Source organism: Odocoileus virginianus, chromosome 6, assembly GCF_023699985.2.
Source record: "Odocoileus virginianus isolate 20LAN1187 ecotype Illinois chromosome 6, Ovbor_1.2, whole genome shotgun sequence".
Classification (NCBI taxonomy): Eukaryota; Metazoa; Chordata; class Mammalia; order Artiodactyla; family Cervidae; genus Odocoileus; species Odocoileus virginianus.
Window position 1 is genome coordinate 15954538 of NC_069679.1, and position 14976 is coordinate 15969513.

At 42.1% G+C, this 14976-nt stretch overlaps 1 protein-coding gene across 9 annotated transcripts in view; it reads left to right on the plus strand.

The window, feature by feature from the left end:
* CHD8 (chromodomain helicase DNA binding protein 8) overlaps window positions 1–14976 on the plus strand; it is a 63717-nt gene that overhangs the window by 2442 nt on the left and 46299 nt on the right. The window contains exon 1 of one of the 9 annotated variants that reach the window (XM_070468882.1): window positions 12753–12848. The exons of 7 other annotated variants lie outside the window; for them this stretch is intronic. The gene's annotated coding sequence lies outside the window, so the exon portion shown is untranslated. Of the gene's footprint in view, window positions 1–12752; window positions 12849–14976 lie in introns of those variants that run through there. One more of the 9 variants, XM_070468889.1, reaches the window with a different exon arrangement.

Here is a 14976-nt window from a genome sequence, read left to right on the forward strand (position 1 = left end):
ATATTTGAAACAGTTTATTTTCCATCAACCAAATTTCCGTTTTGGTGGAAGTTTATCGAAGTTCTACCAGCTTGATTTTGTTCACTTTGCCTTTTATTTTGGGTCACTGACATTGTACCTTTTCACTTCTGTCTTGAGACCATTTAAGAATGCAAAGAGACCCTAATTTTCAAGAGGGGTTCCTTTGGTGCCTAGTACCCAAATAACTTGGCTTCCCTGGTAGCTTAGCTGGTAAAGAATCCGCCTGCAATGCAGGAGACACTGGTTCAATCCCTGGGTTGGGAAGATCCCCTGGGGAAGGGATAGACTACCCGTTCCAGTATTCATGGACTTCCCTGGTGGCTCAGATGGTAAAGAATCCACCTGCAGTGTGGGAGACCTGGGTTCGATCCCTGGGTTGGGAAGATCCCCTGGAGGAGGGCATGGCAACCCACTCCAGTATTCTTGCCTGGAGAACCCCCATGGACAGAGGAGCCTGGTGGGCTATAGTCCAAGGGGTCTCAAGAGTTGGACAGAACTGAGCAACTAAGCACGGCCTGGCACCCAAGTAACAATTGTATTTCTATATAGCGTAGCTGTTGTATGAACTGTTTACTATTGCCTAAAGCTTTGTTTAACCATGTATTCAATTTTGAATTATCCTGGATCCCCTTCTCCCAACCTTAACTAACTCTGTTTTGTTTTGTGTTGGTTCTTACATGAAGTTGTAGTTCAGCTTTTTTTCTTTGTTTGCTTTGCCTTTTCTGACTAATTCATATTTCATTTAAAATTTTCATTGTTTCTCTATATTGCAAAATAAGTCCACCTCTTTGTAGTTATTGGATATTTTAAATTTAAACTACAGAGTATGTTACTCTCTGAGATTTCTCAGAGAACAGCTTAATAAGCTAGCTGTTCAGTCGGTAACAATTTCTTTTGCCATTTTATTACCCATCACTTTCCATCCTTCACTAAACTCTTGGTTATTGAATGTCACATGAAGCAAAATAGTCAACTTTTCTGTACTTTGCATGTGTGCTCATGTGTCCAACTCTTTGCGACCCTATGGACTGTCCCCTGCCAGGATCCTCTGTCCATGGAATTCTCCAGGCAAGAATACTAGAAGGGGTTGCCATTTCCTCCTCCAGGGGATCTTCACAACCCAGGTATCCAACCCACATCTCCTGCATTGCAGATGGGTTCTTTACCACTGCACTGCGTGGGAAGGGGTGTAAGTTAACTTTAAAGTATCTAATTGTTGCCTTCAGATCCTGCAGGAGAAGTTTTTAACAAAAATAAAGCACTTAATTTCTACCCCTCTATATGTTACATGATCATGAAAAATCTAGCAGAAAGACTGGCACAGATAGTTACTTTCCATGCACCTTTAGCAGGGATGAGTCCAGGAATGTATTCCAAGCAATGGGACAGTGTAGGGAGCCTAGATGGCATTTGAGCCCATTCCTATTAAGACTTTTCAAATATATTCTCACTAGTTTTTTGAAAAGAGTTTTCAGAACATGGTCAAATAAAAGTACAAAAAATTGCAAAACCAAACTGAGGATTTTAAATATCACATACCTTTGTGTGTGTGTGTGCGTGTGTGTGTTTGTGTGCGTGTATGCTAAGTCGCTCCACTTGTGTCTGACTGCAACCCTGTGGACTGTAGCCTGCCAGGCTCCTCTGCCCATGGGATTTTTTTTTTTTTTTCCTTTCTTTTTTTGCCCATGGGATTTTCCAGGCAAGAATACTGGAGTGGTTTGCCATTTCTGCCTCTAGTGGAATCTTCCCAACCCAGGGATTGAACCCGGGTCTCCTTCAATGCAGGCAAATTCCTTATTGTCTGAGCTACCAGGGAAGACCACCTTTATGCGTAATTTTTAAAAGATTGGCTTTGTTATTGAAAGAATGAAGCATTCCTGATTTTATTCCCTCAGTACATTTCCAGAGAAAGTTATCGTGTATGGCTTATTTTTATTTGGTATTTCCAGGCTTTTTTTGTTTTTTAAATTTTAAAAAGGTAATTAAATGACAGACTTTTAAAATTACTAGATAATAACCAAATTACTAGATAGTAACAGGACTGTGTTTTTTTCTCCGAGTGTATGTCAGCGCCCTAAATCTGATAGTTCTGATTTGTTTGGTAATATCCAGTATTCCAGTACTAACACCTTTTTGTTTTGTTCTGTAATTCTCCTTAAACTATGTCAGTAACTTTCTGTAAAAGAATATATATTAGTTGAATTCTTAATTTCATCTGAGAGGAAGGATATTCAAGAGCTGTAAAGTCTTTCAGATTTCTCAAATTGTCTCTCATGGTCTTATTATAAAAACCTTTGGAATATCCCACCTCCATTTTCTCTTCCACTACATAATTTGGGGTACAACATATCTTTGGGAATTATTCTTAAGTGACATGGGTATTCAGAGGTACATGGTCCCATTAGTGGTACAGGAATTTATTTTTGATTGGTTCTAGGAAAAAAACAGTAATGTTGGTAATTTGGCAGCCTACACAGAACCAAGTCATGATAGTGTTTTGTAATGGAACATGAAATAATATTTCACTTATTCTGTAATTTTTCATGTCATATTACAGATATCAGATGTGTATCAGATACTCATCCATATGAGTAAACTTAATGACAGGCACGATTTTTCAGAATTTCTGAATAGGGGCTGCCAAGTTGCATAAACACTGAACTTTCAGTGTTTTGTGTTTCGTTGCTTCCGTTCAGCCTCAAGTCATTCTTTGTTTATTTACACATTAGTGAAGTGAAGTCGCTCCGTCGTGTCTGACTCTTTGCGACCCCGTGGACTGTAGCCCACCAGGCTCTTCCATCCATGGGATTCTCCAGGCAAGAATACTGGAGTGGGTTGCCATTTCCTTCTCCAGGGGATCTTCCCGACCCAGGGATTGAACCCAGGTCTACCGCATTGCAGGCAGGGGCTTTAACCTCTGAGCCACCAGGGAAGCACATTAAATCTAAATATGTAGTGCTTTTGCCCGTTTTTCAGGTGTACCTCTTGGTGGGGACATCTTTTCCATGAGGTCTTCAGTATTTATGTGGGTAATTCATTCACTGCTATCCTGAAAGTCATGGGAGTTAAAATTTGAGGCACTTGGGACTAGGGCTGTGTGAGCTCCTGAGGAACAGCCGAGTCAGTTGCAGAACTGGTAAGTTCCCACAGGCAGCATTGTGAAGTAAGCAAAGTACTCAGATACCAGCATCATTCCTATAAACACACAAAATAATTAACTGAATTACCTGCATGTTGCCCTAGCCACCCATGCTGGTTGCAGTCTGTTCCGAGGTTTTGAGGTTAAAGTGTTATCCTGCTTTCTCAGCACAGTAGTGCGGGTCTTTTATCCTGCGCAGCAGTCTGGCTACTCTGATTATGAAACTTTTGCATCTACTTTAGTATCCCACCATTCTGCTTAGCAGATCAGCTCAGCCAAGTCTCTAAGGAGTGATTTTGCTTTGAGAGAAACCTTTAGTGGTACTCTTAAATTATTGGACAGGGAATAATAAACTCCTTTTTATTTGCCTACTGTGTGCCAAACATTGTACATAATCTTTTAATCTTCAGAATAACCCCGAAAATGTGTGTGATGTTACTTTCATTTTACAGAAGAGAAAAAAATAAGACTTAGTGAGTTTGATAACTTAACCAGGAGTAGGACCCTGGTCTGTGGGACTTCAAAGCCTCATTCATTATCATCTCCCCCCATTTAGAAATTCATTGAAGGCCTCTGGAGGAGAACTGTCTTTGACTACAGTATTAGACAAGTAAGCATTCCATAGCTTATTAAAGCTGTACGTTTAGCAGTTGTAGGGCCTTGAGAATGTAAAATTTCTTTTTGTCTTTGTATTTCTGTCAAAAGGAAAAAAAAGAATAATAGTTTCTTTTATTTAACTTAGTTATTTTGAAGATAAGATTATGTGAAATACTTTTAAGCTCTACAGAGGAAAATCACTTGGTCAGTCACAGACAACTTCATTTTTCAGCCAGTGCAAGTGAAACTAACTCACTGACTTCATCATCCCTTCTCTCTGGGTCCTTTTTTGTGCCTAGAGGCATAAGTGAGATAATAACAGTGTTTCTCCTCTCCTGCCACACATACTTTTTTAGCATAAATGTTGCAATGAAAACAGTCCCTCATAAATAATTGAGTAGGAGTTCCCTGTTGGCCTACTGTTTAGGATTCCAGGCTTTCACTGCCTGGGTTCAATCCCTGGTTGGGGAACATCACACAAGCCATGCAGTAGAACTGAAAGATAAACAAGTAAATTAAGTAAATATTTCTATTTCTCTGTTAGGCTGAAAAAGCATATATATACTTGGGCCAGTTAAAGTAAGGCATGCAGGGGTGGTGTGGGAGGGCATAAAGAGGACCATGACTATTACCTAAATTATATATATTATGGGAGGGGAGGTGAAGTGAGCGAAGGGGATCAGCTGTATGGTAATAAATGCAAAGTAACTTTTTGGTGGTGAACAAGCTGTAGTGTATACAGAGGTAGGAAAAAAACTGTACACCTGAAACTTACAAATGTTATAAATCGGAATTTCCTCTGTAAAAAGAAATTGCGTATATTATTACTTAAGCTGGATGTCCAAAAGTGATGTCATTCAAGGTGAATATATTGATCCAGTTAGATATTCCTTAATTTAGAACCTAGAATATGACTTTCATCGTAGTGAACACGCACCAGTGAAGAGGAACTTCTCCAGATCCAGTGTAACTTGACCTCAGGGCACTGATCCTTAAAGGTTAGGCTCTTATTTTCTCTCTTCAGACTTAGACCAAAACTCCAGGGTTTCACTGGAATAAAATCTACAATGAGGCTGAATCCATGCCCCATTTTTGAGGCGTGTGAGTATGGTTTCATCCATTCACTTTTTGCCACAGCTTTAAATTACCCACCACTGAGGCTTTTAGGGTCCCAAGCCTAAAGGAGATAACTAAAATTTTGCGGCTTTCAATAGTGATTGCCACACTACAGAAAATAGTCTGTTATGTGTATTAAATGCAGCCTCTTTTGCTCCATGTGAAAGCTGTGTCTGCTACAGGTCCTAGAGTAAAGATAGGACCTTTTGATGCCTCTTCTGAATGTCTCTGGTAGGAAATGTGCCGCTGCCTGTGTACTGTCTCAGCAGTCTGAGAGAAGTGTGTGGTTTTGGCCAGATACCTCTGTGTTATGCAGCACACCCCCCCCCCCCAATCCCCTCTCCCACACACCTTTGACTAGAAGTTGAAAATGCATTCCTTCAACAAAAGTACACAGGGTGCCCATTACCACCTGATAAACAAAGGAAATATTGTAATAAGCCCTACACAGACCTTGCCCTTGTGTAACTTGCATTCTAATATGGGGGTGAGGAAGGCTGGATAGCAAACAATTATATAGTCAGTTAATCAGTCTACTACAAAAGAGAAATTATTGATGTTACAGAGAACTTACAATAAAGGCATATAACCTACGCCATAATATAGTTGGGTTGTTAAGGATGTGACTTTGGAAGCTACACTATCTAAGTTTGAATCCTGCCCCACTTTCCGTTAACCGTGGAATGTTGAGTCAATTGCTTATGATTTGTGCCTCAATTTCCTCATCTGTAAAAATACAGTTATTTCAAGTTCAGTCTGCTAATACATTTTCATTGTTTAAAACAGGGCCAGGTGTGTAATGTACATTCAAAAGTTTGGTGATTTTTTTTGTCTGGGAGGTCAGGGAAAGCTTTTCTTTGAAATGATGGTGTTGAAATGAGATTTGAAGGATAAGTAAGAATTAAATGGGCTTCCCTGTTGGTTCAGTGGTAAAGAATTGGCCTGCCAATGTGGGAAACACAAGTTCAATCTCTGGGTTGGAAAGATCCCCCTGGAGAAGGAAATGGCAACTCGCTCTAGTATTCTTGCCTGGGAAATCCTATGGACAGAGGAGCTATCCATAGGATCACAAGAGTCAGGCATGACTCAGTGACTAAACAACAGCAAACAACAAAGAATTAAATAGGCTAAACGGATGGGGAACAAGTTGGAAGGCAGCTGCAGTAGTCGAGGGGAGTGGGGATGGTCAGTTGACCCAGAATGGTAGTAGAGGCAGAAGTGGGTGGATTTGAGGGATGTTTAGGGGGTGAAGGTAGGATTCTGAAATATTGGATAGGAGTGGTAAGGAAAGAGATTCTGGTCTCTTCAGCCATGGCTTCATAGGAGATGCTAGACGGTGATCACCTTCTGTGAGTACACACGTGGTAGTGGATGTGGAGGAGACCACCAAGAAATCAAGTCTCCTTGAGGTAATAAGCCTGTTCTAGGGAGAGCTGGACAAAAAGGTCAGCCAGGGAGATTGTAGGGACTACCAGGAAAAGCTGCTGAGTAAGCAAGTGAATAAACAGGCCTGGAGTTCAGACGACTTGCCTAGAGATATAAATGAGAGAGAAGTATATAATTAGTTTGTTGAGGAAAATAATGAATCGAGACCCTGTATGTGAACTGGACATCCTTGAAGGTACAGAATGAGAAAAAAGGAAGGCCTAGGACCAAAGCTTGGTGACCTAAATGCTGGTAGAGGAGACGAGTAGCAAAGGAGAATTGGCCAGAGAAGTAGAAGGAACATCAGAGAAATGTGATGTTCTGGAAAAAAGTGCTTGGAGGGATGGCATGAGGGGGTGTTTCTGAAATCTTTATCATCCTTCCTTGGATCCCTGAGAGTTTTCATTTAGGTCTCTAAATACCCAAAAGTCAGATGCTAGTGACTTAGAACATCTGCAGCAGGTTTAGGCTGACTGAAGTCAGTTAGTTAAACATGATCTTCAGACTCTGGAATCTAAACTGTAGTTATCCCTGTTTGCTATAAATTAGATCTCACATGGAGGAAGCAATGGCTGCCCTACCTGTTCATGCTCATAGATATTAACCTGCTGAAATTAATGAATTATTTTGAAGGCCATTAATCTGGCTGGTGATCCCCTCTAAGGTTGACTGGCATCTCCCAAATTAGGTAGAGACACTGCTAAAAACAATTTTTTTCCCCAACTATTATCCAGGAACACTTGTTGAGTACCTCCTAGAAATAGTGGTTATATATCAACATTTATTAGAAGTGTGTGAGATGTTTCACTAATCCTCATTAATGGCCCTGTAATTTGATCCCCTTTGTACTCCAGGAGATAGTGAAGATAGAGGAGATGGAGAAACTCGAGGAGATAGTGAAGAACAGGAAAGCCTGTGTGCTCCAGTCCACGGGGTCGCAAGGAGTCAGACACGGCTTAGCCACCGAACACCACCACCACGTTGATCTCCCTCTGTACAAAGGAATGAACTAGACTCAGAAAGGTTTATTTACTTCGTGAATGGGAATTTGAACCCACATCCCTCTGACTTGAAGCCCATGAGGCTTCTGCATACAAATATAACTCAAATAGTAATTAGAAGATAATTATCCCAAAAAAGTACTTAACAAAAATGCTATGAAAACTCATGGAACTGACTACTCTTAGCTTGATAGTGAGAAGTAGAGATGTGTTAAATCCAGCGGACAAGTTTTAAAATTCTTATATTATTGGACATTTATGCTTTGTTGGATGTAATTGATCGCTCTTTCCCACTGTAACTCTTTACTCTCTTTGCTTCGGCTGCATTGCATTGCCTTATCTACCTGCTTAATAGGTGTGGCTTATTCTGATTCTTAAATCCTGATGTTCTCCTGGGTTCCTCTGTAGCTTTTCTCACTCCACACCCAAAATCTCAAATTTAGCTAAGTGTTTTGTTTAGCCTGCAAAGTGTTTGAAACATTTTTAAAAATTAGTTATCTTTGTTTAAAACCTGGAAGACTTACATAAAGCTCTGTATTTCTGGCTTTTGGAAAACCTAAAGTTCTCTCACAACCTTGGATTTGTGTTTCCATATGGTAACACTTAACTAGAGCTGAACACAGCTGCTGTCTTTGGAGTGGACACTCAGTTCTTCCCAGACCCCCAGCATTCTCTGTTGTCTTCCCAACAGTATTGGCGCAGTGTTATGTATACTTTCTCTGCTCTTCATACTCCCTGAGTACTCCCCACTCTTAAAACTACTATTTTGATACTGATAATTCCAAATCTGTCACCAAGCCAACTTTTAGATTTATACATCCAACCTCCCATTGAATATCACTACTTGACATGCTATAGGCAACTCAGACTACAGTGGCCGAACACCTCTTTCCCTGTAAACTCTAGGTTCTACCGGTTTTTATCCCCTAAGTTTTATTACACTCTCTCCGTTCCTTTTCTTCATTACCTTTGGAACCACATTGCTATGATTCGGGTTCTCATCATCTTGTTAGAATTCCTGGTTGCAAACCACAGAAATCATCTTTTGACTAACAGCTGAAAGGGAACATATTCAAAGGATGTTGTGTGGCTCACATGGGGATGGCTAGAGAATTGATTTAGAAACTGATCTGGAACCAAGGGAGGTTGGAGACGTGGAGAATGTGGGCAGGATCAAAGCGCTGACAGTCTGCTTATGATGCTGCAGAATTCCATTGTCTCCCATTGCAGAATACTGTCTAGCTGGTTGGTTCTGGGTCTTTGTGTTGCCACTGCAAAATCAAGGTTTTCCACAGGAGTGTCCACTTTTTTTTTTTTTTTTGGAGTGTCCACTTAAACTGGGCAAAGTTATGTGTGTACTTCTTCCCCAACTGGAAGAGGAAGTAGAACCTCACCCCTCATTTCAGTACCCCCCACCCACCCACTCCAGCTCTGTAATGGGACTTACGATCCATTCTTCCATTGAAGACTTTTACCTTGAGTTAGTCTCCAATATAGGAAGGCAGGGGTGCAGGAAAAAAGAAAATCAACGAACATCCACATTACAACTCTTTTCTGGACTACCATAGCAGTCTCCTAGCTACTTCTGTGTCCTCTGTCCCCTCATTCCCCAAATCTGTTCTCTATCCAACAGCCAGAGCTAGCTAACTAAAATGCGTATTTGATCGTGTCATTCCATTTTTCAGTGGCTCCTTGGACACCTGTAAGAAAATGCTTCAATGTGGCATTCAAGGCTTTTTCCTTGAAAGGTCTGCCCCTTACTTCCCCCTTCAATTTTTTTTTTTCCATTTATTTTTATTAGTTGGAGGCTAATTACTTTACATCATTGCAGTGGTTTTTGTCATACATTGAAATGAATTAGCCATGGATTTACATGTATTCCCCATCCCGGTCCCCCCTCCCACCTCCCTCTCCACCTGATCCCTCTGGGTCTTCCCAGTGCACCAGGCCCGAGCACTTGTCTCATGCATCCAACCTGGGCTGGTGATCTGTTTCACCCTAGATAATATACATGTTTCGATGCTGTTCTCTTGAAACATCCCACCCTCGCCTTCTCCCAGAGTCCACAAGTCTGTTCTATACATCTGAGTCTCTTTTTCTGTTTTGCATATAGGGTTATCGTTAACCATCTTTCTAAATTCCGTATATGTGTGTTAGTATACTGTAATGGTCTTTATCTTTCTGGCTTACTTCGCTCTGTATAATGGGCTCCAGTTTCATCCATCTCATTAGAACTGATTCAAATGAATTCTTTTTAATGGCTGAGTAATATTCCATGGTGTATATGTACCACAGCTTCCTCATCCATTTGTCTGCTGATGGGCATCTAGGTTGCTTCCATGTCCTGGCTATTATAAACAGTGCTGCGATGAACATTGGGGTGCACGTGTCTCTTTCAGATCTGGTTTCCTTAGTGTGTATGCCCAGAAGTGGGATTGCTGGGTCATATGGCAGTTCTATTTCCAGCTTTTTAAGAAATCTCCACACTGTTTTCCATAGTGGCTGTACTAATTTGCATTCCCACCTCACCGTATCTTCGACAAAGGAGGCAAGGATATACAATGGAAAAAAGACAACCTCTTTAACAAGTGGTGCTGGGAAAACTGGTCAACCACCTGTAAAAGAATGAAACTAGAACACTTTCTAACACCATACACAAAAATAAACTCAAAATGGATTAAAGATCTCAATGTAAGACCAGAAACTATAAAACTCCTAGAGGAGAACATAGGCAAAACACTCTCCGACATAAATCACAGCAGGATCCTCTATGACCCACATCCCAGAATTTTAGAAATAAAAGCAGAAATAAACAAATGGGACCTAATGAAACTTAAAAGTTTTTGCACAACAAAGGAAACTATAAGCAAGGTGAAAAGACAGCCTTCAGATTGGGAGAAAATAATAGCAAACGAAGCAACAGACAAAGGATTAATCTCAAAAATATACAAGCAACTCCTCCAGCCCCCTTCAATTTTTATCTCCCCCTGATTTCTTCTTTATGATTTACACTTAGGCAAGACTGAACTGAGCTACTTAGGCCTTCCTCTGTATATCTCGTACTGCTTTTTACTGCCCCGCTTTGTTTTGATTTTCCTCTTACTGTCCCTGTTGCTTGAAGACCCCTTTCTTGTAGCTCACCTTCCCTTCCCTAGTTAACTCCTCCTCATCCTTGAAGAAACTACTTCCTTAATACCTTTTCTCCTCATTTATTAAGTCCCTATCACCTGAAATAAAGCCCGGCGTTTTATTTCATTGGACATTTGTCACTATTGTCATAGTCCCTACTCTTCCTGTCTCCCCACATGTATACACAAATGTACTCCTTCCTGTTTAGGTTCTTTGAGAGTGAAGTGAGTGAAAGTCGCATCCAACTACTGGAGTGGGTAGCCTTTCCCCACTCCAGGGTATCTTCCCAACCCAGGGGTCGAACCCAGGTCTCCCGCATTGCAGGCGGATTCTTTACCATCTGAGCCACAAGGGAAGCCCAAGAATACTGGAGTGGGTAGCCTGTCCCTTCTCCAGCAGATCTTCCTGACCCAGGAATCAACCCAGGGTCTCCTGCATTGCAGATGGATTCTTTACCAACTGAGCTATCAGGGAAGCCTCTTTGAGGGTAGAGATTGTCTGATTCATCTTTGGTTCTTTAATGCTACCATATTACTCTGTATATTGTATGCTCAATAAATGTTGAGATAACGAAGAGGTATTTGATATGGATCCTAAAGGATAAGTAAGATTTTGAGAAAACAAAGAAATGGAATAAGAATAACATAATTTGAAGGCAAGTGTACTAGCTAGGCCCAGATGAGAAAAAATATATGACAATATTGTCTGTTTTGGCTAGCATATAAGTGTATATGTAGAATAGTGGGAAATAAGACCAGAAAGGCAGGGAGTTTCCTGGTGGTCCAGTGGTTAGGACTCGGCTTTGCCACTGCCTTGGCTCTGGGTTCAATCCATGATTGGGGAACTAAGAGCCTGCAGTCCACAGGGTGCAGCCAAAAAAAAAAAAAACAGACTGGAAAGGCAAAGTGTGGTCTTAAGGATTATGTTTTAAGTAACGGAGTCTTTAAAAGTTTTTAAGCAGGTGACTGATTTGGCCATCCTGTGTTTTAGGAAACTAATCTGATCAGACAGAATTAGTAGGGGGAGAGATCAGTTATGAGGCTTCTTTCTGTTATACGAGCTGCATAAATGAAGTGGCAGCAGAAATAAAGTGAGAAAGATGAATCCTAACTTTGCCACTTAGTTTCGTGGTTGTAATACTGAACTCTAAGCCTCCGTTTTCTCATCTGTGCAACAAGAGGACTGACTAGGTGGGATTGGGAAGCTGGCCAGCTTGACTATCTGTGATACATTTTTACAAGAGCCAATGGGAATGGGCAAATAGTTGAAAAGTGGATACAAGAGGAGGTTTCAGATGGAATCTTTTAAGATTCCAGCCTGAGTGAATGGGAGAACAGTATTGCTGTTTACTGGAGTGGGGATTGGGTGTCCCTAGCATTAGTGGTAAGGCGAAGATCTTTAAAAATAGGAGATCTAAGGCCAATTGATCTTCCTAGTTTGTATCACAGAGCACAGAAAGCAGGATTTCAGTGTTGAGAGTGGTTACATTTCAGGGGAAATTAGTGGTCAGGAGGTAAGCAGCTGTTTTTATTAACAGTTTACTTTGAGGGATTTCAGCTTGTACCGTCACTCTGGGCTTGCCAGCCCTCGGGAATTAGAGTGGTCTGAAGTGGCGCTGCAAACTGGACACTGGCCCATGTATCAGATGGGCTGAGTTTCAAGAGCAGCGAGGTAGGGGCCAGGGCCCAGGTTTGGGGGCTAGGAGTAGGTGTGTATTTTGGAAGGGGAGAGCTTTGGAATTGTCCGTGGATACCTGCGATTACTTTCAAGAAAGTGATACTGCTGCTCAAGGGTTAGACTATCAAGAATGCAACTTGGGTTGCGGCAGAGAGAGCGCTTCATCCTTGAAGAGTAAAAGGGTCCCGTGTTCCAGCAGTTGGGCTGGCTCACTCCTCTGATGGACGGAAGATGTGGCCCCTTTTAATGGGTCGTGGGATCAGGGAGGGTCACCAGGGCAGAGGAGCTGACAGGACTTAGAGGCAGGGGGTTCAGAGGGAGGCGGAGTTGGCCTAGTGTGGAACCCTCTCTCCCGAGTGTACGCTCTTTGGTGTACAGAAAAGAGTGTTGATGGTGGGTGAACTGAATCTCCAGGACTAGTTCCCGCAGCTTGAGACCATTCCTCTGGCCAGGCTCCTTTTTTTTTTCAAGCAAGCTGCAGGCTTCGCCTCGGCCCTGGAAACCGGATAGGCCTCTCCGTGCGCTCTCAACCTAACCCCGCGGTGGCGGGGGAGGGGGAAGCTCTGTTTAGTCCCACCCTTTGCGCTGTTTTGCGTCTTTGCGCCTCTGGTGAGTGGCAGCGGAGGATAGCCAATAAGGACGTGGGGCGGGCAGGAGCATCAAGTTAGGTTGCGCAGGAGGAGGGGGAACTGGTGCTGGAGAGACAGCGAGAGGGGCGAACCGGCCCCCCACGGCCGCTGCAGGTAAAGGCACCTCTATTACCCTGCTGGGGTGAGACACAGCTCCTTTTCTCCTTCAGGGCTGGTCGGATCTTCCCGCCTGAAGCTTCCGCCCTAACACTGCTCCCACCCGGGCATCCACACCCCCCCACCCCGCATCTTCCCGTCTTGGCCATCCCCACCCTGGGGGGCACCCCACTAGCTCACTCCTTCCAGTGCATGTACTTCATCTCCATTTGGGGGGCTCCAGTTGCCAGCAATCTGCCGCCTCTGCTGTGTGGGCCTTACTGGCACCAGCACTGGCAGTATGAGCAGGTAATGTACCCGGGTCCCCGCCGCCCCCGCCTCCAGTCGCGTTTCCCTCTCCATCAACCCCGTACTTCCTTACCTTGCCCCTTCCCTTCTTCCGCAGAAGTACAAAATTTCTGTACTTTCTCCCTTACCCCTTGAACGTACGTACACGGTTTTAGCATTCATAGTTGCCTATTTTGCTTTCCCTATTTATTCAGAAGGACTCACTTTACCAGCCATGTTTGCCCCAAATGTCCATACTCCTGATTGAGGTGGGAGTGCTTTTTCCTTCAGTAACTGGGAAAACAAACAAACGAAAAAAGAGCAGCCACACATTTGGCAGTGAGAATGGTGAAGATAGAGAAAATGGCCTAGGATCTCGGTATTCTTGAGGAAATCTCCTGAGTGGCTTCAAGTTAATAGCTCCGTTTCTTATGGTCTGTGTCCTTCCATCCTGATCCTTTGCTGACCCTAAGTTGTGATTCCATTCACATAGGATATTTATTTCCCGTTTCTTTATAAGACTTAAGACCCTTTGGGTCTCACAGATGTCTCCATGGTGCAGTTTTTAAATCCTTTTCTTTTACAATTATATTGACTATCTTCATTTTAAGCCTTCTGATTTATTTTACTTTCAAGAGATCTTTTCTGATTGCTTCTGTCTATCTTTTGTTTCCATAATGTGTTTATGTCTGCCTGCCTGCCACTGGTTCTCTTGAAAGGATAGTTTCCAATAACAAGATTAATACTTTGAAGTAGAATAGTTTGTTCTTTGAGCAGTTAGAGGTTAAGTGGTCATGGCTGGTACTTTGTAAAAATGCAGCCTTCCCCTCCCCCAAAAGGTCATTTGTTGTCATGCCATTCATCTGTTATCTTCTAAGAGGATGGGCAGTATAGAGAAATCTGTAAACGGAGAATGGATATCTGTAGGTCAGTTTATGTAATTTTATGTTTTAGACAACTAGGCTAATTTTTCTTGCAGTGTTTCTCATCTATCATAAACAAAATGATGAACTTCCTTTTGAGAGGCCATAAGAAATCTTATCCCATCACAGAAGTGTTGATAATCTTTCCAAACCAGGCATGCTTCTTTCTCTGTCCAAACCTGCCCACGTCCTGCCCCCCCCCCCCCCCACCGCCCTCTGTCATGTTGTCTTTTACATATCCTCACAGGCCAAGAGATATGGTCCAGTTTTATTTAATATAAATAGTGTAAACACTGAGATCGTTTCCATTTGACAAACATAAAATTATAACATTAAATGTACATTTGCAAACTTCACATACCTTCCATCTCCCAGTTGAGAATCACTGCTTTGTTGAAAGGTATGGGGAGATTGAGATTGAAAAGTACAGAGTAGAATTAAAACTAAGTCCTTTATGATTGGACAGACAAGTTGTTTTTGAAATGGACATGGGTACCAGGAGGCACATAAAATAAAAACAGGATAGTTGGGACTCTAGATTTCTAAGAAAACACAGCGGAGCTATATTAAAGGTGGTAAAGCTGCAAAAAAAAAAATCAGTATTTACTTATTTCAAGGGGAAGGAGTAATTTCTCATTAAAAAAGAAGATGAGCTGAAGGGCTGTTATATAAAGAATCTCTCTGGCTTGTTATCTGAAAGTTTTAGATGGATAGCTTTGAATTTTAACTTTAACTGACTAGTTAGTTCTACTTCCCTCGTATCCCACACCCGCTGCCTCCCCCCCACCCCCATAAGTTTTTTGTCATTAGTCTACTTGTTAGTTTGAATTATGGAAAATGTTTAAGTACAACCATCAAACTGTCTTTTGAGCATATGCATATGTTTCTCTTTGGGTCAATGGAAGGTGAAGGCTGGCTTTTCATTCTCAATATGA